We start from the raw sequence: 21,734 nt of genomic DNA on the forward strand, positions 1-21,734 counted from the left end.
TTTTTTGTTTCAAAAGTTATATTGACAATTTTTATAATTATAATTTATAGTTATTGTTATAGAAAAAAATTATTACATCAAATAATAAAATTCAAGTTTTTTGTAATTAATTAGTTTTATACTTATATATTTTAATCATTATAAAAAATTATACTATCAGAACTATTTCTCTCAATTTTTACTGTTGAAAAAGTTATATAGTAACAAAATATATTGTAATTAATAAAATTTAAGTTTTTTGTAATTAATTAATTTTGTAGTTATATATTTTAATCATTATGAAAATTTATACTATTAGAAATATTTCTCCCTATTTTTTTGTGCAAAAATGTTATATAGTGACAATTTTGTAACTATATGTAATAGTTACTGTTATAGAAAAATTATCATAAATTTTTTTCATTTTTTAAATTAATAAAAAATTTAAGTTTTTGTAAAACAATTATGTTTGCAGCTATATATTTAATTATAATGATAAAATATAAATATTATTATAAAAAACAAAATGTTCAAAAATTTTATTTTTTTCTGATAATATATATATATATAATTAAATGGCATTTTCAAATAAAATATAACAACAAAAATATATTATCAAAAAGTTCAGGGGATTGTTTATTTATTAAAAAATCATTATTTTAAATTTAAAATCTAAAATACACAAAAAATAAAATATAAAAAATAGTAAAAATGAAAATTAAATTGTTAAAAAATTGAACAATATATATATTGAATTAAGAATCAACAAGCTAACTTAAGCCCTCAGGTAAGGCGGTCCGTGTAAGTCTTGAACAATATATATTAACCATAGTTGGGTAAATTTCCTATTAGATTTTTTACATTAAGTTTAGGTAAAGTTTACTTCCGTATATCATGTTATATTCACTACAATACTCTTCTTAGTTGTATAACTATTTTTAATATTTTTTATTATATAGTTTCATAATGGTTAATGATAGAAGTTGTAGGTTAAAGGGTCACGTTAATTGTTTTTTTCTAAGTTTGAGGGTCTCATTGAATGCAACAATAATTTGATGGCCAAATTGTTTTTTTTTTTTTTGAAAATGTACAAGAGCCTTACGTATTTTTTTTTGAAAATTAATATAAATTAAATAAATATTAATCAGGTATCGATGACTCGAAAATACGGGTACCTAGGTTTTATTTACGAGGGAAATTTCTCTCTATTTGATTTTAAAGGAAATTGATTTTTAAAGGGAAACTGGTTTTTAAAGAAATTTATTTGTATTTCTTTTATAAATACTTTTTTAAAACCCTCAATTTAATCGTTTCAGTCCATTATTCCAACTTTATATTTCTTCTTTCATCGTGAAGGCAAAAAATAAAACAACGAGTTTTTTCTTTGATATTATGTCTAATTACTCTAGTAGGGATTTATTTAAAAGAAATCTAAACCTAAGGATTTGATCTAAAATTAAGATTCTATGACTACATTGAGAAGAATATAAATTATCCAACAAAATTAAATGCAAATAAAAAGAACCAAGAGATTAAAATGTAATAAAATAAAAAGGCAATAGTTAATTAAAAATAAAACATAATAGCATAAAATGATGACTAGATTGTACTAAAACAAAACAGTGAGCCACGATCAGAAATAGTAAAGAAACATTCAGTGACCAAATTAAAAGAAAGAAAAACAAGGGACAACATATGAAAATACGTGAGAATACAAGGACCAGTATATTAATTAGACCAAAACTTTTAGGAGAACACAAAAACCCTAGCCTTTCACGCGTTTTGTTTTCACTTGGCCAGTTCTCCTCTTTGTGCGCCGCATCTACCTTCATTTCGCCTCCCCTGTTTGCAAATAAATGAATTTGAAACCTTCATTTTCATCTACCTTTCATCTTCTCCATTTTCTATGCTACGATCCCATCATTTCGCCTCTCCTCCTCTTCAAAGGTTTTCAACTATTCCTAACTACAAAACTGGTATGTCTGCCATTCATTTTGATGCTTCATCATCTTTGTTGGTGTTTCATTCATGGTTTGCTACATGTATGCATGCATGTTAATTTTCATTCGTTTTCGTTAACATATTCTTAAAAGAGTTTGGGATTTTTTTCGTTAACATGGTTTGTATTGTTTTTGTTTGCTTTTTAGGTTATGAGAATAATTCATGCCATTCTCTTTGATGGAACTGTTGTCACAGATGTTGAGGTATATTTGTTAATTTGTACATCGCTCTCCTGTATTGGAAGTATACTTGGCCTAATTTGATGAATGTTGCACTTTTTTTTAACAAACTCCAATTCTATTTAAATAGTATTTTCCACGAGTCGTTTAGCAATTTTCGAATCTCAGAAGGGACTGACGAGTCCTACAACTTATATTTCAGCAAACGAGAGTCGCTAGGTACACTTAACAGAGGCACATACAAACACATAAATCTCAATGAATTGGGTGTGGATTGAACTTTACAGATTCTCTATAGATGAGCTCCTTAATGTTTTCTTCTGTAACAGATGTGAAGATACTAATTTTTTTTATCCATATTATTATTATTAATATTATTATTATTATTATTATTATTATTACTATTATCATTATTATTATTATTATTACTATTATTATTATTATTATTATTATTATTATTATTATTATTATTACTATTATTATTAAATATATTAAATACATATAAATATTATTAAAAATAAATAAATAAAAAAAAAATATAATTATAGGCCCAATTACAACTGGACCGGCCCAGTTACAAACCAACCAGAGCCGGTCCAAATCCAACCAGAAACCCTAAATATTTGGGTTTCCAGTTAGGGTTTCCTAACCCTAATTTACCCAGCCGCCTCAGCTCACAGCCGTTGGATCTGGCAAGATCCAACGGACCAGATTGTCCCAGATGGAAACCCTAGGGTCTGATACCCTAGGGACACGCGGCCGCCGTTGCTATCTCGCCGCCTCCGCCGCTGCCACGTCCCAACCGAAGACTCCAGAAGACAGAATACCAGCCGTCCACGCCATGGCTACTCGGTGAGTCACCACTGGTAGTCCGGTGACTCACCGAGAGCCCTTCTTCGGACCGGTTCGACGGCTACAACGGTGGTGGCTATAAAAGCCACCACCCCATCTGCAAGAAAAAACCGGAGAGAGACAGAAACTAGAGACAGAGACAGAGAAAAAAAAAACAGAGAAAAAAAAAACAAATATACCAACGATCTCAGTCAACATCAACGCAGCAAGGAAAAAAAAGAAAAGAGAGGAAAGAAGCTTACCCTGTCAACGGAGAACCACAACCGTCGCCGGATCTCACCAAAAATTTCGAAAAGCCGAAGGTATTATTTTAGATCTGCTCCGATTGGGAGCCGTTTAACGAAAAAAAACATCGGAACCGTCATTAGGACGGTCCGATCTACATTTAGGGTAAAAAAAAATTTTTCCGGCCACCGAAGACGGTGGCCGGCGGCGGCGGTTGACGGCGGATGAACGCCGGCTAACGGCTGCCGGCCGGCTGGGCTTCTCTCTATTTTAGAGAGAAGCGAGAGAAACTTCTCTCTCTCAGATAAGAGAGAGAGAAGGAAGAAAAGAAATGAAATGGCTGGCCCTTCGGGCCAGCCGGTTTGGACCATATATAGTCCTTCCCGAACGACGTCGTTTCGGGAAGGACTATGCGCGTAAATATAAAATAGTTAAATCCCGTCCGTAGTCCTCCCAACTTGTAAATTTTATATTTTGGTCATTAAACTGAATTTATGATAATTTTAATTCAGTATTTGAATTTTAATTTTATTCATTTTAGTCTTTTTTATTAAAATAATATATTTAGGATAAATAACAGATTTAGTCCCTTATTTTTAATAAATAATATTTTAATCCCTGGTTCATATTTTTAATTTATCTTATTCTAATATCTGAATTTTAGATAGTTTTATTTTAGTCACTAAATAAAATAAAAAATAATAACATATTTAATCCCTATAGTTTTGATTAATTATGAATTAGATTTTTAATTTTATTTTTACTATAATTTAGTCATTTATTTTATATGTTTTAATTTATTTTATTATTTTTAAAAAATATTGTTTTAGTAGAATTTTTCTTTTATTATATTGTTAAATATTTTATATATATTCATAAATATATATAATAAATAATAACTTTTAAATATTTATTTTTAATATCGAAGAAAAGGACAGTCTTAATACAACTGGATGTCCTATTCTGATATTTTAAAATTAAAAATTAAACAATATTATTTAAATTAATATTTATCAATATCAAAGAAAAGAGCTGTCTTAAGGCACCTAGAAGTTCTTTTCTGATATTTTTAAATAAATAAATATATTTTTGAAATAATAAGATTAAAAATTAAATATATTTTAAAATTTTTAAAATTTTAATAATAGAGACAATTTATAATTAAAAAAAAAGTACCAATTTTGGGCGTTGTAGGGGTGCTAATCCTTCCCTAAACGTAACCGACTACGAATCCCTTTTATTATTAAAAAGAACGAATTCTTGGTTAAAACGCAGATCAGTTTATCTTTTAATTGATGTTTTCTTAAAAACTCTTTTAAAAGATATTTTTTAGGTATTCGATCTACCTGACCCAAAAGGCCGATGGCGACTCCCAAATTATTTTCAAAACCATTTATTAACATCAATTTTCCCGCCAAACAAATAAATTCGTGCCCGGACGAAAACCGGTTACGACAGCTTGGCGACTCCGCTGGGGACCGGTCAAACTTTTAAAAAATCAATTATAAATTGTCTCTATTAGTTAAAAATTAAAAATTTATATATTTAATTTTTAATTCTTTTTTTCAAATTTTTTATTTATTTATTATTTTTATAATATTTATATGTTTTATTTTTGCAAGTATTTTATTTCAGTATTTATTTTTCTGTCAGAGGTATGAATATTTCTCTTCACACACAACACTTGCATTGCATAACATAAAACTCTATAATTGAGTTGTCCCTTTTAAGTGGGAGTGAAAGCGACGTCTTCGTGAGAATTTATTCTCCGTGTCAGACCTAGCAAGTAACTTCCGGGGTTCATATGCTCTATATCTTCGTGAGAATTTATTCTCCGTGTCAGATATAGAGAAATGTATCCCCTCGAATTGAACTCGATCCACTTTAGCCTGTGATGGACTAGGATTGAGGGTTAGCAACCCAAGGGGGCACTAACAAGGACAATTCGGGTACCTTTATTCTTAGATCTGAAACCTTGCATATAAAAAACCCTTAGAAACTCTTCCGATCAGAAGTCATGCCGAAATTTTGTCCAAAATAGGTGTACACACAGGAGAAATGAATTCTGACTTTCTTGTTAATTTATTTATTATTTAAATTACATGTTTATTTAAATTATTTAAATTTAGAAAAGCATGTTTAAATAAAAATTATTTATGTAAATGTTAGATTTCTTTATTATGTAAACTAATTTATTTTCTTTTTGTGTGTTCTTTATTTTTCTGTTTGCATTGCATCATACAGGATAAAAGACATTGATCCTTGTGTTAATTGTCTCATTGGAAAGCCTTCATCTATGGATAAAAAGTGTTCAAATCAAGTAATTCTAAACTCAGAAGTAAGGCAGTGGGCTGAGGACTTACAAAGACAAGAAGGAGACAGTCTGCAGGATGATTATATATCTGACTTGGCCAGCTATGCTCCAGTTTCACTAAAAAGAAATGATATGCAAGATTTGCGAAGCATTTGGGAAAGTTGGGATTCAAACAAAAAATTGCAGTTTTATCAGACTTACGGAGACATCCCATATTTGCTCTATGTTGAAGTTGATGATGAATTACTCAGAGCCCTAGTTCAATTCTGGAATCCAGGGTACAATTGCTTCACTTTCAATAAGGAGGACTTGGTCCCTACTATTGAAGAATACACAACTTTACTACATATAGATGGGGCTTTGGAGAGTCGAATCTATTCAAAGTCAATTAAAACTCAACCCTTTCGAGTTAAATTAGCAAAGATTGCTGGGGTACGAGAAGAATGGGTGGCATCCCGTACAAAACAAAAAGGCGAAAGTGAAGGCATTGCTTGGACCAACATCAGAGAAATTATTCAGAGCCATCCAGATATTAAAGTACGATTCGATCTATTTGCTCTGGGTATATATGGTATGGTCATCTTCCCAAAAGTATTGGGATATATTGAAGCTGCAGTGGTAGACTTGTTTGAACAGCTACCGAAGAAGATTAATCCTGTTTCTGCAATCCTAGCAGAGACCTTCAGATCATTAAATGCTTGCAGAAGGCTAGGAGGTGGACGATTCTCAGGGTGTACTCAGTTGTTATATGTTTGGATCCGTAGTCATTTCTGTAGGACAGAAAAGGTTTCATACCGACGCTTTAATACGGATTATTCACCATTAAAAGAATTTCTGGAGCAGGAATGGCCTAAAGAAATTAAGAAAGATATGTGGATTAATGCCTTTCGAAATCTGCAAAGCAATGACGTTGTTTGGCGAGCCCCGTGGCAAATACAAAGAGAATTCTTTTACAGGTGTGGTGATTACAACTGGATAATGCTGCTCGGATTATGGGGAGGAATTGGATATGCACCACTTCTGGTTATAAGACAGTATGAAGGTCGTCAATTTGTACCTGTTACTGCTGGACTACAGTCATCTGAGTTCGCATTCCACAGCAAAAATTATAAAAGAAATATCATGGAAGCCGTTACAGCTTGGAAAACAACTTTTTGTATCCGAGCTAAAGCAGCAAAAGAAATGCTAACTCCTGATTATGAAGAATGGAGATCTGTCAGGAAAAACGAAAATATTCCTCTACCAGATCAAAATGAGGATATTTCTATGGAAGATCGCATTAAGGTGGTTCCATCAGAGATTGAAATCTTGAGAGCTGAGTTTGAAGAAGAAAGAGATGGCTGGTCGAAAGAGTTAGAGCAAATGAGACAAGATAAAGCTATGTTGGGGGTTGACATTGACTTTCATTCATCACAATGTGCAATGTTGAGAAAAGATAAAGAAAAAGGTGAGGATGAGTACAGAGCCTTACAGAAAAATTACCAGGAGTTATATAAATCCCGAAAAGCATCAGGACCCAGCCAATCGACGGTACAGATGACCAGAGAATTGAACATTGAGAAAAGACGAGTTGAAGATCTGAAAGGAAAGAATAGCCGTCTACTCAAAAGCCTGGAAAAAGGAAAGCAAAAAATGGAAGATTTCGAGGTTGACAGGAGAGCGAATTATAAAACACAAGGCTGAACACCGCGAGATCATGAATGAAATGCAAAGAGAAAGGGATCGAGCCAAAGATTTAGAAAAGATGAAGAATGAAATCTTTGATAAATTTGAAGGCGAGAAAAATATCATGTTCAAGGGATTTGAATCTGAAATGAACCAGTTGATTGCTGAACTTGAAGTCAGAGGCCAAAAGATGGAAGAATCCAATGTTGAAAAAGAAAAATGGGAGCTAGAAAGAAAAAATTTCAACACCAGACTTGAGGTAGAACAAAAAGTGGCTAGCAATTGGATGCAAAGATGCAGAAACAAAGATGTTCAAATCCAGAAGCTTAATCAAAGAACACAAGAAGCACGAACAAAACTGGAAGAAGATCTGGATCAGTCTAGAACCAAAAACTCAGAGTTTAATGCTTACATTTTGCAACTGGAAGAATCATTGTTTCAAGAAAAGGTTCGTCTAGGACCTAATGATCTCAAAGAAAGTAATGAAGAAAATGCTTCACTGCGAAGACGCATTAGAGATCTTGAAAAAATTCTGCACGATTGTCAAGTCAGGATTACTGAGTTAGAGCAGACTCTTGAAGGAACAAATGAACAATGGCAAAAGTCAACTGATTTTTATGTTGAAAGAAGTGAAGAAAGAAGTAATATGGTGTTCGAGGCCATGGTACAAATGAGCGAAGTTGCTAGATATGTTGGGGAACTAGCTGTTGAAGCCAAAATAATTGAGCATCAAGTTGATCCAGTTTCTAAGTATGGAAAGAAGGTTTCATGGTTAATGAAAGAAGTTATAGAGCTTAATAGGAAAGCTATGCCTTATCTGTAGTTATGAACTATTATAAAGAAACTTTTGTATGCCGATGAAAGTTGTTCTATGACAGTTAACTTTTTGGGATCAATGTTTTTACATACATGCATTTTGCATACATTCATCATTCATTTCATAATTTTCGCTATGAATTATTTTATTAAGTTAAATTTCATTAATTAAAATTTGAAAAAATAATATTAGAAGATTTTTCAATCGCAGTTACTCTGGCCAAAAGAGAAATACTACATCACTACGGTACTAGACAAGCTACTAGGAGAATTATGGAGGATAAAATACAGCGTATTGAGGAACATCATCATAAAGAACAAGAAGAAATGAGAATGAAGTTGGAAAAAATTGAAGCCAGTATTGCAAATTCACAAGACAGTATGATGAAGAAAATAGAGGATATGTTTAAAAGGCAAGCTATCAGTGGAAAAATGCATGAAAATCCTGTATCTTTTGACCAAGATCCTATGTATCCTTTAGGTTTTCCACCAGAACCAATTTATCATTCTGGTACTACCCCTATACAAATCAATGCTCGTACATCTGCATTACAAGAAGCCAAACCACATGAAGAGCAACAAGTGGATCCTGCATCTTCAAGCAAAAATCCGCTTATATCAGATGTGAAAATAGGGGATCTTAATACTGATCATTTGATCCCAGATTTGAATGAGCTGAATGAGAAACAAAAAGTAAATGAAGAATTAACCAGACAGATCAAGAACTTAGAAGAACGAATGAAATCTGTGGAAATAACTGAATCATTCTATGGGTTTGATGCTAGTGAGTTGAGTTTGGTTCCAGACCTAATCCTCCCTATCAAGTTCAAAGCTCCCGAATTTGATAAATATGATGGTACTACATGCCCTTCATCCCACATTACTATGTTTTGTCGAAGAATGGCAGGATATGTGAAGGACGAAAAATTGTTAATTCACTGCTTTCAGGATAGTTTGACAGGACCGGCTTTAAAATGGTATACTCAATTGACCAAAGCCAACATTAGATCCTGGAAAGATTTGGCTAAAGCATTTTTAGAGCAATATCGCCATGTAACAGACATGGTTCCTGACAGATGGACTCTCCAGAATTTGGAGAAAAAGAATAACGAAACATTCAGACAGTATGCCCAGAGATGGCGTGACACTGCGGCCCAAGTTCAACCACCTTTGTCGGAAAAAGAGGCCACAGTAATGTTTGTCCATACATTGAAGGCCCCTTATTTAAACCATCTAATGGGGAATGCAACTAGAAATTTTGCAGATTTGGTCATTTCTGGAGAATTAATTGAAAATGTCTTGAAAAGTGGCAAGATTGAATCAAATGATGGGTCTAGTTCCAAAAGACCTATGTACCAGAAAAAGGAGAATGAAGTCAACAATGCAAATTCCTACAGCAAGGATTCATCGAAAAGTGTTACAATAACCCAGCCAAGGGTTAAGAAAGAGGAAACAAACACTAATCGAGCAGAGTCCAGAGGATCTCGAAAGGAAAATGAAAGGTTGTCTTTTACACCTTTACCAGTACCATATGCAGAGATCTATGATTCGCTGTTAAAAGCAGATGTTATACGGCCCTATCCTTTGGTTCCCATGCAACCACCATTCCCTCCTTGGTATGATACAAAGGCACACTGTGTTTACCATGAAGGAATTACGGGTCATTCCATTGAAAACTGTTTAGCATTCAAAAGGGTGGTTCAAAATTTGATCAACACTGGGAAGTTGGAATTCAATACACCATCTGCATCAAATCATCCATTGCCAAATCATGGAGATAAAAACGTGAATGCAATTCAGGAAGAGAACAGAAAGAAAGCAAAGACTGACATTTCTGAAATTAAATCTCCGTTTGTTTGGATATTCCAACAACTTTCTTTAGCCGATATAATTCCACAACAATTCAGGCCAAAGCAGAATGAAGGCAAGAATTATTGTGAATATCATCAGGAGAAAGGGCATAAAATTCAACTATGTCCTGAGTTTAGAGATTTGGTGCAAAAATTGATGAACAACAGAGAAATAGAATTCTTTGAAGAAGAACCAAGAAAAAAAGAAGATGATGTTTGCTCATCAGAGGATTCTAAACCAAGTCAGAGAATAAATGATCCTGTGATCATCAATGTAAAATCATCTACGACGATTCCTGTACCAATAAAGCCAAAAGTAGTTATCACCACTCCTCTACCATTTCCATACAAAGATACCCGCAGGGTACCTTGGAATTATACTACCAATGTTTCAATGGTAGGAGGATCTGTTTCTCTAGAAAAAACAGAAGAGAAAATACAAAGCCTGAGTACAACATCGACGTCTGAAGCAGTGAGCGAGGTCGGTTTCTTTACAAGAAGTGGGAGATGTTACTCTCCCGAAACACCCAATGCTTCAGAACAAGTGAAAGCCAAAGGAAAAGCCATGGCAAGACCTCAGGAGGTATTTGAGGATGAATCCCTTCCAGCATTTAATGAGCCTGTGACAGAAAAACAAGCTCAAGAATTTTTGAAATTTTTGAAACACAGTGAGTATAGTGTGGTTGAACAACTACACAAACAACAAGCGAGAATTTCTATTCTTGATCTCTTGATGAATTCAGAAGTGCATAGGAATGCTTTGATGAAAATTCTCAATCAAACATTTATCCCCGAAGATATATCCCTCAATAAACTTGACAGAATTGTGGGACATATAGCCGCTGACAATTACATAACGTTCACAGATGATGAAATACCAGAAGGCGGAATGGGGTCAGTAAAAGCTTTGAACATCACGACACATTGTCATGGTCATGTGTTGCCAGGAGTATTGATTGACAATGGATCCGCTCTCAACTTGATGCCCCTAGTTACACTTCAAAGAATGCCTCTGGATCAATCACACATGAAGAGTTATCAGAATGTGGTACGAGCATTTGATGGTACTCAAAAAGAAGTGCTTGGGAAAATGGAAATACCGTTGTTAATTGGCCCAGTTGTGTACAATATTGACTTTGTAGTGATGGACATCCACCCTACATATAATTGTCTATTAGGAAGGCCATGGATTCATTCAGCAGGAGCCGTTCCTTCTTCATTACATCAGAAATTGAAATTTGTTGTTGAGGGACAACTAATATGCGTCAGTGCTGAAGAAGAAATCATTGCGTCTGTAACAAGCGATGTTCCATATATCGACACCAATGATGAGGCTCTTGAATGCTCTTTTCAAGCTCTTGAATTTGTAAATGCAACCTTTATTGTAGAAGGAAGCAAAATTCCATATCCCAGATTGTCTGATTGCACCAAGATGACGGTACAACAAACTTTAGGCATCGGAGCTAAAGCTGGGAGAGGTCTAGGAAAGAATCTTCAAGGGATTTCAGTTCCTATCAGTATACAGATGAAAAAAGACCGTTTTGGGCTAGGGTTTAAGCCCAATCTTCAGCAAAAGAACAAAGAGATGAAAAGAAGATGTGAAGACAGAAAGGCAAAATTGAAAGGGGGAGAAATCCTTTGGAAACACATGTCTTTCCCACAGTTGAAGACCACATTCAGATCAGGGGGAACAATTAATGTAGAACAGCAGCTTGTTGAAGCCTTTAAAGAAGAGAAGTTGACGAAAAATCAAGACATAGTTGAAGAAGCTATGAATGTATTATTTATCAATATGATCATGAATGACAACAAGACTGGCAAGTACTTGGATAGGATTCGCCCATGTTTTCCTGGAGAAACACTCACCAATTGGACCACTGAAGATCTTCCTATAGTTTTTAATATTAATGCAGAGTAATATTCAGAACTAATCTTTATGTTTAGCTCAAAAATATAAAACTTTTTGTTACCTTGTAAAAGAAATTATGTTAAATATAAGAAGTTTTCTTTAAAATTTTCAGATGGCAATCATTCTTTACATTTTCTTACATTTTTACATTTATTTATTTCATAAATTTACTATATTCTTTCGGAAATATGTCCGACTTAAATTTGCAGGTGTCACCGTGTTAATAGCATGTGTATTCCTAAATTTAATCCAGTGATAAATTTAGAGCAGCCTATATGTCTGGAAGAAATCAATGGTTGTGAGGATGAACTGGAATGTGATATTCCTACTGAACTATTAAGATTGGTAGAAAAAGAAGACAAACAAATTCTACCCCACAAAGAAAAGATTGAGACTGTGAATCTGGGAACAGATGAAGAAATAAAAGAGGTGAAAATTGGTACCATTCTGACAGTCCAGATAAAACAAGAATTGATAAATCTCCTTCAAGAGTTCAAAGATATATTTGCCTGGTCTTATCAAGATATGCCTGGTTTGAGCACAGATATAGTGATACACAAGCTTCCAATTAATCCAGAATATAAACCGGTCCAACAAAAGCTCAGAAGAATGAGGCCAGAAATGTTGTTGCAAATCAAAGAAGAAGTGATGAAACAAATCAATGCAGGTTTCCTACAGGCATCTAAATATCCAGAATGGGTAGCCAACATTGTGCCCGTACCAAAGAAGAATGGGAAGGTTCGAATGTGTGTGGATTACATAGATCTCAACAAAGCTAGTCCGAAAGATAGCTTTCCATTACCCCACATAGACACATTGGTGGACAATACTGCAGGACACGCATGGTTTTCATTTATGGATGGCTTTTCAGGATATAATCAGATAAAAATGAATCCTGAAGACATGGAAAAGACGACATTTATAACCATGTGGGGCACATTCTGTTATAAAGTGATGCCATTTGGATTGAAAAATGCAGGGGCAACGTATCAAAGAGCCATGGTAACTTTGTTTCATGACATGATGCACAAAGAGATTGAAGTATATGTAGATGACATGATTGCCAAATCTCAAACTGAAGAAGAACATATTCAAAATCTGAGAAAGCTTTTCCAGAGATTGAGGAGATATCAATTAAAGCTCAACCCCGCAAAATGCACTTTTGGGGTAACTTCCGGAAAACTTTTGGGATTTGTAGTCAGCAAAAAAGGAATCAAGATTGATCCAGATAAAGTCAAAGCAATTCAAGATCTTCCACCACCCAATACAAAAAAAGAAGTTCGAGGCTTTTTGGGAAGATTAAATTATATATCTCGGTTCATTTCTCAATTAACTGACAAATGTGATCCAGTGTTCAAATTACTTCGAAAGAACAATCCTGAAGTCTGGAATGAAGAATGTCAAGAAACTTTGGATATTATTAAGAAATATTTATCCAATGCCCCCATTTTAGTATCACCAATGCCTGATAGACCATTAATTCTCTACTTGACGGTCTTCGAAAATTCGATGGGATGTGTATTAGGACAGCATGATGAATCTGGAAGAAAAGAAAAAGCTATATATTATCTGAGCAAGAAATTTACTGATTGTGAAATTCGATATCCACCAATACAAAAATTATGTTGTGCTTTGGTGTGGACTACTCGAAGACTCAGACAATATATGTTATACCATACTACTTGGTTGATATCAAAACTTGATCCTTTGAAATTCTTAATGGAATCACCAGCTTTGACAGGCAGAATGGCTAGATGGCAGATGTTATTATCTGAGTTTGATATTATATATGTCAACCAAAAAGCGATAAAAGGAAGTGTCATAGCTGATTTTCTGGCCAGTCGTGTATCAAATGATTATCAGCCTTTGAACTTTAATTTTCCCGATGAAGATCTGTTGTGCATATCCATGAATAAAGAAGTCAAAACAAATGATGAATTTGCAACTTGGAAGCTTTATTTTGACGGAGCATCTAATGCTTTGGGTCGAGGAATTGGGGCGGTGCTAATTTCTCCAGAAAATGTTTATTATCCCTTTACAAGTAGACTGGAGTTCTTTTGCACCAATAACATGGCGGAATATGAAGCTTGTGTCATGGGATTGAAAGCAGCTATAGAAAGAAAAATCAAATTTCTCAAGATATATGGAGATTCATCTTTGGTGGTGTATCAATTGCGAGGAGAATGGGAAACAAAAGATCCCAAATTGTTGGAATACAGAAATTTTACCCTTGAATTAGTGAAGGAATTTGAGAAAGTTACCTTCAATTATCTCCCTCGAGAAGAAAATCAAATGGCAGATGCTTTGGCTACATTAGCTGCTATGTTTCAAGCAACTAAGAAGGTTGATATGATGCCAATCAAAATGCAAGTATATGAAATTCCTGCACATTGTTATAGTGTGGAAGAAGAGATAGATGGTAAACCATGGTAACATGATATCCTGCAATATATCAAAAATCAAAGTTATCCACCAAATGCATCGGAAATTGATAAAAGAACCTTGAGAAGAATGGCTGCTGGATATTTTCTTGATGGAGAGATTATGTATAGAAGAAGCAGTGATCAAATGCTATTGAGATGTTTAAATACCAGCGAAGCTCGAGGCATCATTGAAGAAGTACATAGTGGAATATGTGGAACACATGCAAATGGTCTTTCCATGGCCAGAAAAATAATGAGATATGGATATTATTGGGCTACCATGCACACAGATTGCATTGATTATGCAAGGAAATGTCATAAATGCCAGATATATGCAGACAAGATTCATGTACCCCCATCTCCTTTACATGTAATGACAGCACCCTGGCCATTTTCTATGTGGGGAATAGATGTCATTGGAGCAATCACACCAAAAGCATCGAATGGACATTGCTTCATCCTTGTGGCAATTGATTATTTTACCAAATGGGTTGAAGCTGCTTCATATACCAATATTAAGAGGTCCACAGTCTGCAAATTCATAAAGAAAGAGATAGTTTGCCGGTATGGCCTACCAGAAAGGATCATTACAGATAATGCTCTGAACCTGAACAACAAAATGATGACTGAACTTTGTGCACAGTTTAAGATCAAACATGCAAACTCAGTGGCATATCGTCCAAAGATGAATGGGGCAGTTGAAGCAGCAAATAAGAACATCAAGAGAATCATTACAAAGACCACTGAAACTTACAAAGATTGGCACGAAAAGTTACCTTTTGCTCTATACGCATACCGAACTACTGTTCGAACATCTACTGGGGCAACACCGTTTTCTCTAGTCTACGGAATGGAAGCAGTCTTACCAATTGAAGTTGAGATTCCATCGCTTCGAATATTGAGAGAAACAAAATTGGATGAATCTGAATGGATCCAAGCTAGAGTTGATCAATTGAACCTTATTGAGGAGAAAAGATTGAAAGCTATTTGCCATGGACAGATGTATCAAAAACGGATGATGAAGTCTCATGATAAAAAAGTACATCCAAGAGAATTCCAAGAGGGTGATCTAGTATTAAAAAAGATCTTGCCTATACATAAAGATTTCCGTGGGAAATGGATGCCTAATTGGGAAGGGCCATACGTTGTGAAAAAGGCCTTTTCCGGAGGAGCGTTGATCTTGGCAGAAATGGATGGAAAAATTCTGAGAAATCCAATAAACTCAGATTCTGTCAAGAAATATTATGCTTGAAAAAAAGAAAAAAAAAAAAGAAAAAGGTGGGTCAAGGTGAAAACCCGCAAAGGGCATCTTGTAACCAAAGGGAGGATTTGAGTTGAAAACCTGAAAAGGTGGCTCAAATGCAGGTTGATATTAGACATCCGACAATTGAATTCTCTTAAGATTTTGACAGTTTGGGAGAAACTTCACATCTACAAGCATTTTGACAACGTTTGAGATCTTCCAGACAAAAGCTTACATCATTACTCTAAATTGTGTCAACTTGATTAATTTAGAAATACTTATGCTTATAATTTGTTGAGACATTTGAATTTTTATTCTTATGCTTGCCATAACTTTGAATACAATTATATCTATTTCAAGTTCAATTTATTTGAGATTCAATTTATTTTTGGAAATTCAATTTATTCTTTTCTATTGAATTAACATAATTTTGAAATAATTTAAAGATTTCTGAATATCACTTTATGTTAATATTTAAAAAAAAAAACATGGAATACAAAGTAAGCAAATCATCACTAGCTTAAAGCCATGAATATCAAGATTGTTACAAGTGGTGCTACCGACAACAAGGTCGAATCCGCCAAATCTACTCATCAATTGCTCCAACTGATCATCATTCAGTTCTTACACATCTGTTTTCAAAGATATACTAAGGCAATAGAAAGCAACCTTTTGTAGCATTGATTCCGGCAAAAAGAAACAAGACATTGATATCACTGGAAAACATGTCTCTATACAGATCCTTGTGTATGTTTTTTTAAAGGAAACCTAGAAACATTTCCACCTCATCAGGTTCAAGTGGAGTAACTTTATTCCTTCCAACCTCTACTAGATTCCATTTTCAGCACTCATCAAGAACATACTTCTGGACACTCGAAGGAAGGCCATCATTTCTTTGTCAATGGAAAAGCATCAGCACATGGAGGAAGCAAAATAAGAGAAAATCTGTTCTTAATTGGTAAAATTATGAATATAACCCTTTTCAGTGTAGTAGTATGGAAATACTTCGAATCTACAAATTCTGGCTCTACATCAAATAAGTATTGTGATATCCTAGTCCAAACATTAACTGAAAGATGAATTTGCTCATAGCATCTTCTGGAAGTGTTCTTTGAGTTATCTGATCTGGTTGGACAGAATCAATCATTGAATTTAGAAGATGAATTTGTTAATAGCATCTTCTGGAAGTGTTCTTTGAGTTATCTGATCTGGTTGGACAGAACCAATCATTGAATTTGGAAGATGAATTTGCTAATAGCATCTTCTGGAAGTGTTCTTTGAGTTATCTGATCTGGTTGGACAGAACCAATCATTGAATTTGGAAGATGAATTTGCTAATAGCATCTTCTGGAAGTGTTCTTTGAGTTATCTGATCTGGTTGGACAGAACCAATCATTGAATTTAGAAGATGAATTTGTTAATAGCATCTTCTGGAAGTGTTCTTTGAGTTATCTGATCTGGTTTGGCAGAACCAATCATTGAATTTGGAAGATGAATTTGCTAATAGCATCTTCTGGAAGTTTTCTTTGAGTTATCTGATCTGGTTGGACAGAATCAATCATTGAATTTGGAAGATGAATTTGTTAATAACATCTTCTGGAAGTGTTCTTTGAGTTATTTGATCTGTTTTGGTAAGAACTACAGAACCAATCATTAGAATTAAAAGATGAACTGCATGATCTTCTTCATTAAGAAGTTTCTTTTCAAGTTTCTTTTGCTTATTCCTTTCCCAAAAATCATAGCACAAGTTTCGCCTTTGCTTGTAACTGGGATCATCACATAATGGCTTCCCACCTTTTACCGGAAGAAAGCTATTTGAAGTTTCAACTTCTGAGAATCACATTTTTGTCAAGTATAACAGTTTATCTCTTCATCAGAATCAGAAGTCAAGATTTCTCGGTATTAGAAGAACTATCGATATCTGTGAAATCATCTTGAAAGGTCACTTCATAATCAGATAAGTTGTTATCAGAATCAACATGTTGCCAGAATGCAAGCTTTTCAAGAGTTTATACTATTGAGTTTTATTCTCAAGAGGTTTTGTGACATTATATCTACATCTACATTTGTCAAAGATGATAGATTCTTTGATTTGAAGAAGACAAATATATTGGGTTTTTACAATTGAAGAAATACTCAATTCACCCGTATGAAATCAAACAACTTAATATTCATGCATCATATTTAGGCATTTGCAAAAATAGATGCATTTTCATTCATTTTTGTTGAATTTCTAACAGGAATTTCAAAAATTTTAGCAAAGATTCAAATTTATCATTTGAAGGATCAGCTTTTCGAGTTCATAATGAGAAGAACTCATCTGAAGAAGGAAGAATAAGTTCATAATGAGAAGAATTTGTTCAACCTTTTACCTGAATCCATCATTTGGTGGATCATCTTTTCCAGTTCGAGTTCATAATGAGAAGAACTCATCTGAAGAAGGAAGAAGAAGTTCATAATGAGAAGAATTTGTTCAACCTTTTATATGAATCCATCATTTAATGGATCAGCTTTTCCAGAGAAAGTTCATAATGAGAAGAACTCATCTGAAGAAGGAAGAAGAAGTTCATAATGAGAAGAATTTGTTCAACCTTTTACCTGAATCCATCAATTGATGGATTATCTTTTCCGGAGAAGTTCATAATGAGAAGAACTCATCTGAAGAAGAAAGAAGAAGTTCATAATAAGAAGAACTTGTTCAACTTTTGGCATAATTCTATCACAGAAGGAGATAGATTAACATCAGCCTTTCTAGAGAAAGTTCATAATGAGAAGAACTCATCAAGAGCTTATTCAACCTTTTGAATGACTCTATCACAGAAAGGAGGTCATCATTATCCCCAGCAGAAAGTTCATAATAAGAAGAACTTATTTGGAGAGAGAGAAGAATTTATTCAATATCTCCATTATGATCAAAGTAAAGTCAAATGGATAAAAAATTTTATTATCTTTTCATCTTTGCCCTATTCTTGTTAACACAAGAATGAGCAAAGAGGGGCAGCTGAAGATACTAATTTTTTTTTATCCATATTATTATTATTAATATTATTATTATTATTATTATTATTATTACTATTATCATTATTATTATTATTATTACTATTATTATTATTATATTATTATTATTATTATTACTATTATTATTAAATATATTAAATACATATAAATATTATTAAAAAAAAATAAATAAATAAAAATATATAATTACAGGCCCAATTACAACTGGACCGGCCCAGTTACAAACCAACCAGAGCCGGTCCAAATCCAACCAGAAACCCTAAATATTTGGGTTTCCAGTTAGGGTTTCCTAACCCTAATTTACCCAGCCGCCTCAGCTCACAGCCGTTGGATCTGGCAAGATCCAACGGACCAGATTGTCCCAGATGGAAACCCTAGGGTCTGATACCCTAGGGACACGCGGCCGCCGTTGCTATCTCGCCGCCTCCGCCGCTGCCACGTCCCAACCGAAGACTCCAGAAGACAGAATACCAGCCGTCCACGCCATGGCTACTCGGTGAGTCACCACTGGTAGTCCGGTGACTCACCGAGAGCCCTTCTTCGGACCGGTCCGACGGCTACAACGGTGGTGGCTATAAAAGCCACCACCCCATCTGCAAGAAAAAACCGGAGAGAGACAGAAACTAGAGACAGAGACAGAGAAAAAAAAAACAGAGAAAAAAAACAATATACCAACGATCTCAGTCAACATCAACGCAGCAAGGAAAAAAAAGAAAAGAGAGGAAAGAAGCTTACCCTGTCAACGGAGAACCACAACCGTCGCCGGATCTCACCAAAAATTTCGAAAAGCCGAAGGTATTATTTTAGATCTGCTCCGATTGGGAGCCGTTTAACGAAAAAAAACATCGGAACCGTCATTAGGACGGTCCGATCTACATTTAGGGTAAAAAAAAAAAATTTCCGGCCACCAAAGACGGTGGCCGGCGGCGGCGGTTGACGGCGGATGAACGCCGGCTAACGGCTGCCGGCCGGCTGGGCTTCTCTCTATTTTAGAGAGAAGCGAGAGAAACTTCTCTCTCTCAGATAAGAGAGAGAGAAGGAAGAAAAGAAATGAAATGGCTGGCCCTTCGGGCCAGCCGGTTTGGACCATATATAGTCATTCCCGAACGACGTCGTTTCGGGAAGGACTATGCGCGTAAATATAAAATAGTTAAATCCCGTCCGTAGTCCTCCCAACTTGTAAATTTTATATTTTTGTCATTAAACTGAATTTATGATAATTTTAATTCAGTATTTGAATTTTAATTTTATTCATTTTAGTCTTTTTTATTAAAATAATATATTTAGGATAAATAACAGATTTAGTCCCTTATTTTTAATAAATAATATTTTAATCCCTGGTTCATATTTTTAATTTATCTTATTCTAATATCTGAATTTTAGATAGTTTTATTTTAGTCACTAAATAAAATAAAAAAATAATAACATATTTAATCCCTATAGTTTTGATTAATTATGAATTAGATTTTTAATTTTATTTTTACTATAATTTAGTCATTTATTTTATATGTTTTAATTTATTTTATTATTTTTAAAAAATATTGTTTTAGTAGAATTTTTCTTTTATTATATTGTTAAATATTTTATATATATTCATAAATATATATAATAAATAATAACTTTTAAATATTTATTTTTAATATCGAAGAAAAGGACAGTCTTAATACAACTGGATGTCCTATTCTGATATTTTAAAATTAAAAATTAAACAATATTATTTAAATTAATATTTATCAATATCAAAGAAAAGAGCTGTCTTAAGGCACCTAGAAGTTCTTTTCTGATATTTTTAAATAAATAAATATATTTTTGAAATAATAAGATTAAAAATTAAATATATTTTAAAATTTTTAAAATTTTAATAATAGAGACAATTTATAATTAAAAAAAAAGTACCAATTTTGGGCGTTGTAGGGGTGCTAATCCTTCCCTAAACGTAACCGACTACGAATCCCTTTTATTATTAAAAAGAACGAATTCTTGGTTAAAACGCAGATCAGTTTATCTTTTAATTGATGTTTTCTTAAAAACTCTTTTAAAAGATATTTTTTAGGTATTCGACCTACCTGACCCAAAAGGCCGATGGCGACTCCCAAATTATTTTCAAAACCATTTATTAACATCAATTTTCCCGCCAAACAAATAAATTCGTGCCCGGACGAAAACCGGTTACGACAAGATGGTTGCTCGAAATCAAAACTGAATGGCCTTGGGCAAACAGGCTCCACGTTGATGTCGTGAAAAGGTGCCAAGTAAGGGTGGCATAGAGCCTCGTCGACTGTAATGCGCATATGAATTTTGCAATGAGAAGAGTGTTGTTATAAGTTGTTAGGCTGTAATCTAGATGGAAGTAAAGGATAACAAATATGGTAATAAAGCGGGTAAAACAAAAGACAACTTAGGTACACTAGCATTGAATCTGAGAAGTTGCAAACCATCATTTCTTTTCATAATTTGGAGTCCTGAATATTGTTAGATTTGGAAACAAATTATAATATGTAATCACTACAAGTTTCTCTAGGCTTAGACTTAGATTTGACACAAGTGTCAGATACGGATTTATGGTATGACATAGGTGCATTATAAAAAAAAAGTGTTTTCATGTATTTTTGGAGGGTCAACATAGTCTATAGGCATAAAAGGTGTGCTTATTTGTACAAAATGAGTTTAATTGAAGTGTTATCTGGTGCTATTATATTTAAGCACAAGTCCAAAAGAGTATACTTTTAAAATATCTTTAATTGTTCCTTAAAAAAAATTCATTAAATGAAAAATCTTTTTTACTTCCTCTTGTTTCTCTTTGTTCTACTCTTTTCTAATTTGCTTGTGAGAAACTTGCTGACAGGTACGGTGAAAGCATGGTCACCAACAGCAAAGAGCATGGGCACCAGCATGGGATGCACCTACTGTTAAGGCAGATAAGGACCGTTGCATGCGTAGCAAGGAGATGAAGATTGTTAAAATATTATTATATTATGAAATTAAGGAAAAAATAATCATATAATATTTCAAAGAGAATAACAAACAATTTAAAAGAACAAATACTAAAATCATAAGATTTTTAATATGAAAGGTTAAATATATTTTATTATTTTATAATAGGACTAAATTAATAAAATATATAAATTTGAAGTATTAATTATTATTATATGTCACTATTCTATCTAATATTTAACGATGAGCTGGCTTATTTGTAATAATATTTTAATTGAGTGATATATCTATAATTTGTATGTAATTAAGTGACCTTGTATGTAATT

The 21,734-nt window shown here is 33.6% G+C and overlaps 2 long non-coding RNA genes across 3 annotated transcripts in view; one reads left to right on the top strand and one right to left on the bottom strand.

Moving 5' to 3' along the window:
* The window catches only part of LOC120142527, a 67,682-nt gene that overhangs the window by 32,906 nt on the left and 13,042 nt on the right, over window positions 1-21,734 (bottom strand). The window lies entirely within an intron of this gene.
* On the top strand, window positions 1,801-21,568 carry LOC120142511. Of its 2 annotated transcripts, XR_005517861.1 has the most exons (4): window positions 1,801-1,955; window positions 2,127-2,183; window positions 20,654-20,726; window positions 21,320-21,568. It is a non-coding gene; the product is annotated as an uncharacterized LOC120142511 (long non-coding RNA). The 2 variants fall into 2 exon arrangements; XR_005517860.1 differs by lacking the exon at window positions 21,320-21,568 and having other exon boundaries at window positions 20,654-20,974.

This window comes from Hibiscus syriacus, unplaced genomic scaffold (genome assembly GCF_006381635.1).
Source record: "Hibiscus syriacus cultivar Baekdansim isolate YM2019G1 unplaced genomic scaffold, ASM638163v2 tig00002237_pilon, whole genome shotgun sequence".
NCBI classification, from domain to species: Eukaryota; Viridiplantae; Streptophyta; class Magnoliopsida; order Malvales; family Malvaceae; genus Hibiscus; species Hibiscus syriacus.